The following is a 9,328-nucleotide window of genomic DNA, read 5'->3' on the forward strand; positions in this document are numbered from 1 at the left end:
AAATGCACGTCAACAGCAGCTCCGCTCATGGCATCCGACTTGCGACTGGAAAAGTTCAGTCTGCATTTGTGTTTCTGTTAATAATGACTTTACACGTCTGTCCAAGCTTCCGAGCCCCTTGTTAGGTTGTCTGCTTAGACGTGCCTGAGCATTTGTATTTTTTTTAATGGAATATATTATTTTCAATTACTTTCCCTTTATGTTTTCTTTATATCAATGTTAGAGTAATATAAAGATTTTTTTAAAATCTATTTCGGGAAAATAAAGGAAAGTTACAAATAATAACAAATATTTTCATTCTGGGGGATGCTGGATGTCCGGGGAGAACCTCTGCCCAGATGTGGCCCAAGATTTTTCTTGGAATGAATGAGGCCGCCCATGACGCCCATGACAACCTAGAGACTTGGTTGCAGGCACAGCTGATCTGGTTTATGAAGACTTGTGCCCACCCAGCTGGCTGCCTTCAGTTTACTCTCAAGGTCCTTGCTATGGACCCAGCTCTGAAAACATGCCCCTGATCAGCATCCACTGTGCAAGCGTGAGCAGGTAGATTGCAGGGAACCAGCTTGGTCTATGCAGCAGCAGAAGGGCACGAATTTGAGCGGCCCCCCACAGACGCTGTTTCCAACTCTGGCCTCCAGGTGTCCCCTAGGCCTCTCTCAAGAGGATTCTCATCCATTTGACACAGTCATTTTGTTACCTGGAAGATTCCAACACACTCGCTTTACTCTTGTTTTGACCCAAGGACATTTTGATACGAACAGAAGCCATCAAGCTTTCAACTGTGTTCATTACCAAGTAACGAATGAAACAGACACTCACGCATGCCTGAACCTCACTGTGTCTGCAGCATGCCGACCCCGTACCCTCTGGGAACTGGGCTGCTTTGAGGCTCAGGAAAGGCTGCTGTACCAATTTCTTTGCAATAAAATTCTGTTTTTAGGCTGGGCATGGTGGCTCACACCTGTAACCCCAACACTTTGGGAGCCCAAGGCAGGAAGATCACTTGAGCCTAGGAGTTCAATATTGGCCCTGCATCACAGCAGGACCCTGTGTCTACAAAAAAAAAAAAAAAAGATTAACTGGGCATGGTGGCACAAGCCTGTAGTCCCACCTACTTGGGAGGCTGAGATGAGGGATCACTTGAGCCAAGAAGACTGAGGTTCTGGTAGTGAGCTATGATTGTGCCACTGCATTCCAGCCTGGGCAACAGAGCAAGACTCTGTCTCAAAAAAAAAAAAAATCTGTTTTTACAGTTGGTATGGGTCTTTCTCTATGGAATAGACACTCAAAATGACCTCACCAAAGTTTCCAGAATCTCTCATTTCACCCCCACACCAGAGGAAACAGGGCTAAGAAATGGAAGATCCCAGAAAGAAGTGCCCACTTGGCTGATGACAGGTGAGCAGGAAGTATACAGAAAGCTCAGCAGGGTGATGGGACCAACAGGCCGCTCTTATGGTGCCTCTGCCTCATGGTGGAGAAGGTCAAGGGGCTGGGGAAGACCCTCTAGCTCAGTGGTTCTCAACCTGGGCCTCACATTGGCATCACCTACGGAGCTTGAGAAAACTATGAATACCTGAGTCCTCCCCTCCAGAGATTCTCCTGTCATTGGTCTGGGCGTAGCTGAACATGGGTCTTTTAAAATCCCCTCTACATGATTTCAGTGTGCTGCCCCCATCAGGAGCTTCTGCTAGAGCTGCCATCATAGCCTCTCCAGCATGCCTTATGCTGGCATTTCCCATTTCTTCTGGCTCCAGAGAGACGGCTTTGGTGATTAATTGCCAAGCAAAGCCGTTCATTACTCCTTAAGAAGATAAATTTGTATCAGCAACAGTAAGTCACCCTGTCTCTGCCTCCCTTCTGCTCCTGAGAAATCTCTGTCACCCCTTTCTTCTCTTCAAACTGCTGCTTATACAGTCACTCTGGCCACCATAAGGTTGTTGTTTTGTTTTGGGTTATTTTTGGGGGGTGGCGTGGGGAGGGGGTCATTGCGGAGGCGGCTAATGGCCAATACATCAGATTTAACCTTAGCAGATGTTGCAGAACTGGGAGGTTTGAGGCACTTTGGGAAGAATTTCCAGGGCCTGGTTCTGGGCAGGACTCCCCTAGAGGGCCCTGGGGAGCCTCAGGCTGGCTTTGTGCTTGCAAAGTCCAGGGAAGAAACCACCTCTCGCACCTTTCCCTTGGGGGTTATGTGACATCCATCCAGCTGTAAGTCAAAGTTATTGCCCCTGTGTTTTATGTTCCATCTTGATTTTAAAGTATGATTACATCTGCGCCCCCCAAAATGGATATGTGGAAGTCCTGATCCCCGCTACCTCTGAATGTGACCTTGTTTGGAAACAGGGTCATTGCAGATATGATGAGTTAAATTAAAGTATGGTCGTCCTGGAGTGGGGTGGCCTTTTAGTCCAGGGTGACTCCTGTCCCGATAAGCAGATGGCCTTGGGAAGAAACACACACACAAATGCCTTGTGAAGATGGAGGAACGGAGCTGTCCAGCTGCGATCAAGAAACCGCAAGGATTGCCAGAAACTCCAGCAGCCAAGAGAGGGGCAGGAAAGAGATTCTCCCCTCCAGCCCTCGAGAAAGCACAGCCCTGCAGATGCCTTGATTTTGAGACTTTCATTCCCCAAAACTGTGTGATAATAAATTTCTGTTGTTTGAAGCCACCCAGTTATAGTCTGGATACTTTGCTACAGGAAATACAGCACCCAGTTATAACACCCACTCTGGTTTGTTTAAAATAGGTAAGAAATTGTGGTAGTTGAGAACACAAGCTTTGGAGACCAGCAGAGCTGGGCTGCACTCTCTCCTCGGCGTTGACTGGCTCTGTGGCCTGGGTAAATGATTTGACACTTCTGAGCCTCCGTTTTTTCACCTGTGGAATGGGGATAATAGAATCCTACATAGTAGAGCTGCTGTGCTTGACGCAGATGACGTCTGAGAAGGACTCACCTGGGGCCTGGTACTCGTAGCCCTAAAAACATGGGACAAAGATGGGGCTTTGGGCAGGGGATCAGGAACATTAAGTCCACCTGTGCAGAGGCATTTGGCTTAGGCCCAGGCTCCGGGTGGCAAGCATCCATCTGAATAGTGGAAGGCAGAGGTCGGGCCAAGTTCCTAACTTCCTGAGATGCTGTCAGGGTGGAGGAGATGATGTGTGGAAGTCCTTGGAGTGAGCTGCCACATTAGCACCAAATCACCAGCATGGTCGCTCCTTCCATTTGTCACTGACGATTTTTAGTCTCAACAAGACAGTTTTCAGTGCGAGGCAGAGAGCCGCATGCTGAGCCTCAGATCACACCCCAGGCATCTGGCTGTCATGCAGCCACAGCAAACCCATTCGCTTGGGTCTTACTGCTTAATTATTGCAAACTGGCACAGCTTCGGGTACCTTGAGAGCCCTTGGACATGCACCATACGTTCTGGGCAGGAAGATCTCCTGGCGCGAGGATGCTGCTTGTCACTTCAGCAGCTCCCCTCTGTTAAGTGGTGGATCCTCTCCAAACGCGCAGCCCCAAATGCACAGGAAGCAAAAGCTTGGCACTTAGAGCTGCCAGGGCCTTGCTCACGCAGGACCGCTTGTCAGCCAGGCCGTCCAGCATTTGTCACCAGTGGTGATTCTCTGCCTGGCAATGGGAAGAGGCAGGCGGGTGGTGAGCCAGGGAGCTAGTCTCATGCTTCACATTCTGGGAAGCCAGACTTGTACAAAATAGACCGAATCCAACAGTCCTCCAGCCCCCAGGTTAGAGTGAACAGCTATGTCCTGTGCCCATCCAGGTTGGCTCTTGGTATAGAGCCAAGGAGAGCTTGACTGGAGCCTACATCACTCTTTTATTCCTTCAGTCAACCAACCTGTATCTATTGAGCATCTACTATGTGCCAGGGGCTGTGCTCAGCTGTGGTGACTCAGAAATGGGGAACAATAGAGGGACGTCAGGAAGCACTGCATGCTCAGGCAGGGACGGCAAGACCAGGATCTGGGATGACGAGTCAGCCATTGAGGAGGTCAGGCAGGGGTGAGGGTCCCTGAGCCTCGTATGCCCGAGAAGAAGCCTCTGAGAGAGCATCCTGCAGCAGGGCTTGGGAGGGGCTGCTCCAGTCTATTAATGATACTCTGTTCAGCAAGCTTTTACAGAGCCTCTACCACTGGCTGGGCATATTAGAGGCTTGGCAAAAACTTGGGTTTCATGGTAAAAGTCTAAGAGGTCTCAGCCCTCACTGAACTTATATAAAGACCTCAGAGGATCCAAAATCTGCAAACTGAGTACATTCTAATCCCTCTTGATCTGAGAATATTCCACGGAAACTGGAGCTCTACGAAACCCAGCTCTGCCTCACAGATTGGCCATGAGGCAAAGGACTTGGGCTGCCAGTGGCTTAGGACGTCTTAACCGCCAGGTTCCCTTCTCTGTCAGCGGCACGGGAGTTGGTCAGAGATAGAAGGAATGGGTGTCAAGTGTCAATCATGAGCGTCCTGGAGTATTTCCAAATGCCTGATTCCAGGAAGTCTTAGCCCAGATTATTTTCTTAGAGACTCAGAAGGTATCTTGACTTCTCCAATTCCCAGTGTGGCACAACGGGTCAGTACAATACACCCTCTCTTTCATAGAACTTGATCACCTGAGCTGGAGTCCACAGACCATCCCAGAACTTTCTGCTGAAGAGCTGCCATCCAGCACCGACCACATAGGCCTATGGCTTGTGCATGTGGCCTCCTGGAGAGATTGGAGGGGCTGCTGAGTGGCCAGGCACTAAGGGAAACTGCAGGATTTTCTCTGGAAAGATGAACTGGCAGTGGCTGGGCTGGACGCACAGAGAGATGGGGACAGCACCCAGTAAGCAGGGCCCTGCTGGCCTGTCTGGGTTTGCATTTCACTTCCCTGTGCTGAGGTATTGGGAGAGGAGACACTTTCTGAAGGAAGAGGGGTAAGGCCTTTATTGTCAGGTGTGACCAGAGAAATATTCCTCCCCCAGGAAAGGAAAGGGAAAGCAAAAGGCAAATGCAATTTCAGAAGTGAATCAGGAGTGAAAGACAGGAATCTAGCTCAAGATATGTCAACATGGACATTTGGGGTCAAATGATTAATTAATTCTTTGTTGGAGAAGCTGTCCTGTGCCCAGTAGGAAGTGTGGCAGCATCCCTGGCCTCTGCCCGCCAGATGCCAGTAGCACCCCCCACCCTCACCAAGGTTTGCAAGCAAAAATGTCTCCAGATATTGCCAGATGTCCCCCAGGGTCAAAATCACCCCCGGCTGATCTAGCTGTTTCCTTGAGCAATCTTCCCCAGTATCTGCTTGACCAGCTGCTAGGGTGGCTGCTCTGTCTCAGCCCAGGATTTTCCAGGTTTTAACATCAAAACCCCCACAGCCCCTGAGTCCTGGGAAAGCAGGGGCAGTGAGTCATCCTGCCAACCTCTTCACCCTCTGTGTGAGCCCCGTGATCAATGCCCAGCCTGCCCCGCCTCACCAGCACGCGCAGCTGCTCTCCTTCTGCTCACCTTCCCATGACCCCCAGCACTCTCCCCCAAGCAGCCTGTTTAATTGCCTGCCCTCTCTCCCCATTTAAACTCCCTCAAGGCGGGACCACTGTCTGCTTTCTTCGTGGGTCTGTCCCACCTGCCCAGAACAGTGCCTGGCACGTGGCAGATTCGTAGCAAATGTTGTGTGAAGGACCAGGACTCCAGAGACACTATGGGCTTCTGTGACCTTTATGACTTCTTCACTCTTGTTTATTTTCATTTTCCCAGCATGTCCTCTGGCAGTGATCAAGAAAACTCTTCCCATAGACAGGGCCTGTAAGTGTGTCTTTGGGGACAGCTGGGACCCTGTGTCTCTTTGCTGCCAGTCAGGGGGCGGTGGGGGAAAGAGACCCAAGGAGTGAGCAGCCTGGAATCTGGAGAAAGGAGGTAGGGTGAGTTCTCGGGTCTGATATGAGGAAGGGGGCCTGGGGTTTTCAATGAGAGGCTGCCATCTACCATGCCCAGCACCAGAGGACAGGTGCATATCCCAGGCTCTGGCAGTGTGTGTGGCACATAACATCAACAAATATTTTCTGGGTTGAACATTTACAAGCAAACATTGTGGTTAAGAACTTGGGCTCTGAGGTCAGGCAGCACTGAGTTCAAAGGCAGGCACTGCCACTTTATAACTGCCTGACCTTGAGCAAACTCCTTCCCCTTTCTATGTCCTCACACCTTCATCTGTCAGATGGAAGGAAGACTGATACTCACCTCATAGGCATTACCACCTTACTGCTGTGAGGATTAAATCAGATTACAAATGCAAATTGCTTAGCCTGGTATATGGCACAAAATGAACACTGTGTATGAGGGAGCTGATAGATTTCTTCCCAAGAGAGAAATGAAAGATACTGTATTTATTGTTGAACGCTACATACAAATCATCCTAAAACATCCTGGCTTGAAAACAGCAATTACAATTTATTTACATCTCTTACAGTTTCTGTGGACCAGAAATTCAGGAGTGGCTAGGCTGGGGGCTCTGACTCAGGGTCTCTCACAAAGTTGCAGTCAGATGTCAGCCAGGGCTGTGGTCTCATCTGAAGGTTTGATCAGAACTGAGGATTGTCTCCCAACCTCTACTGTGTGGCTGATGAGCTGATGTTGGCTGTTAGCAGGAAGCCTCATGCTCTCATTGTCAGCCTCTAGACAGGGCTATTTGAGAATTCACAGAATATATTGGCTGACTTCCCTCTGAATAAGCAATCCACAAAACAAGGTAGAAGCCTCAATCCCTTTCCTGCCCAGCCTTGGAAGTCACATATCATCAGCTCTGCCGGATCAGCTGGCCCCACAGACCAACCCTGATGCAGCGTGGGAAGAGACTATAAGAGGTACAAAAATCAAGGGTCACTGGGGGCTATCTTGGAGGTTGTCTATCACCTGAAATTTGATCTCGAAATGGGGACTTGCTGCACTCAGACCCTGACAACCTTGTTGCATTTCTGCCTCCATCTGCTCATTTGTAAAATGAAGTGCATTGCTGAGCACAGTTTTACTAGTTCATTCAAGCATCTGTTTCTCAAGCTAGTCTACAAGCTGCTTAAGGATAAGGAACACTGCTTCTTTACATCTCTCTTTTCTCACAACCTCAGCTCTATCCTCACAATGCCTCAGTGCACATTCAATGGATGAATGGAAAGACTGCATGCTCTTTGGCAAAGACCTAAGGTTTCTCCCCCATCCCTGAGTTCTAATGAGCCAAAGCCCAGGCAGCTCCAGAAGTTTCAGTGTTTGACACACAGCCCCACACAGGCAGAGGTTCTAGAGCTGCGTGGGTGTGGATGCGGCTCCAGGGGTCTGCAGCCTGCCAAGAGGGGCGCATGAAGACAGAACTGTACCTCTCAACCCCTCCTGACCTGACTCACATCAGCCATCAGCTTGGGTGGATGAGGTATTCCTCAGTATTAGGTTTAATCCCAGATGTTAGAATTTTGCGTGATTTTTCCTTTAGGCTTTTCTATGTATTTCAGATTGATCACAATGAATGTGCACTTGTTTAGGGCAGAAAGAAAAAATACAGAAAAGCATAAACTTCAGTAAGCTGTTGTAACGTTCACGTTTGCTTGCCCAAACAGAGCTCTGGGTCTGGCTCTTTTATAGATACATTTGCCTAGGGGGCGCTTCCCCTGGGTTTCCTCACTGTTTGTTCAAGAACTCAATGACTTTTTTTTATTGCATTTTAGGTTTGGGGGTACATGTGAAGAACATGCAAGATTGTTGCATATGTGCACACATGGCGGAGTCATTTGCTGCCTTCTTCACTTCACCTATATCTGGCATTTCTCCCCATGCTATCTCTCCCCAACTCCCCTATTTCCTCCCAACAGACCCCAGTGTGTGGTGCTCCCCTCCCTGTGTCCATGTGTTCTCATTGTTCAACACCGGCCTATGAGTGAGAACACGTGGTGTTTGATTTTCTGTTCTTGTGTCAGTTTGCTGAGAATGATGGTTTCCAGGTTCATCCATGTCCCTACAAAGGGCACAAACTCATCGTTTTTGATGGCTGCATAATATTCCATGGTGTATATGTAAAAAATAAATAAATAACTCAATGACTAATCTGTAAAATGGGCAAGTTAACCTTTACTGTCTTCTCATTTTACACAGATTCGTTTGCAATAATTAGTGAGACATCGATGGGCAGATGGTTGGGATCTGGGAAGACACTGGAAGGCCAGATGGCCAGTGACAAAGGAGTAGAGAATGGGATTGTGATCAGGATGACACTGACCACCCCCAAAATTGCCCTGTGCCTCCACTGCCTGCATAATTACACCCATTCTCCTAATGGATTCTGCCAGAGGGGACCTGTTTCTGAAGGCTCACATTTAATTGTTATCATTATTACTATAATTAGTATAATGTAATGGATTCTGGACTTCATGCATTGCCTCTGTATAACAGCAAAGTTCCCGGCAGCCAGCTGGTGTAAAGGACAGCAATTCCACTTTTTCTTCAGAAGCCGCTGAGAATGTATTGACACCACTGAAACCCTCAGATTCACTAGGCCTGGCTTTAATAAGCTTTTCCCCGTTTCTTTTTTTTGCTCCCTCTCCAGAAAAAGCTTCTCAGTGAAGATTGTCATGACAACCTGAACAGAAGACACGTTCTACAGTGAACCGAGCGTGGGGACCGAGGGTCGGCGTCACAGTGAGAGAGCCGCGATGGAGGACGGGGTCACCCTGCTTGCCCACCACCAGGCGCTGTGTCACAAAAAAGTCCAGTGAGTTCTGCAGGTCACGCTCTGTTTTGTAAATGAAAAGCTGGGGCAGGGGCCTGGCCACACAGACACCCCTCGAGCCTCGCAAGCTCCTGTGGGTGACCAGGCTGCTCCCCGCCCCCATGTGAGCTGTTAGTACTCTGCACATCCCTTGGGTGAGCAGTGGGGCTTGAAACGCCAGCTCCCACCCTTCCTGCCCAGTGGCTTGACGGCTTCATTGTGCTGACCACGGAGGCAAGCTTGTGCCAAGAACAGAGGAGCTGCTCCCCTTAGAGTCTTCCACCACCACTTCCCCCCGACCCCAGCAGGGGACAGCAGGTTATCACAGAAGGGCCAGGAAGAGCTTTTCACAAAGGCTTTGGGGACTCTTTCTGTGTGGCATGGAACAGAGTGCCTGCCCACCCCAGGCAGCAGCCCCTGCCTGCTTCCCCCTCCCTGGCTGTGTGGGTTCCAGAAAACCACCTGACCTCCAGATTCTCTCTTGTCCAATGGAGATTCTCCCACTTGCCCGAAGGCAGGTGCTCTCCAAGGTCCCTCTCCCCAGAAGAGCCTCAACCCAGGAAGCCAGCTTGTGCAGA

Source organism: Callithrix jacchus, chromosome 5 (assembly GCF_049354715.1).
Source record: "Callithrix jacchus isolate 240 chromosome 5, calJac240_pri, whole genome shotgun sequence".
Taxonomy (NCBI): domain Eukaryota; kingdom Metazoa; phylum Chordata; class Mammalia; order Primates; family Cebidae; genus Callithrix; species Callithrix jacchus.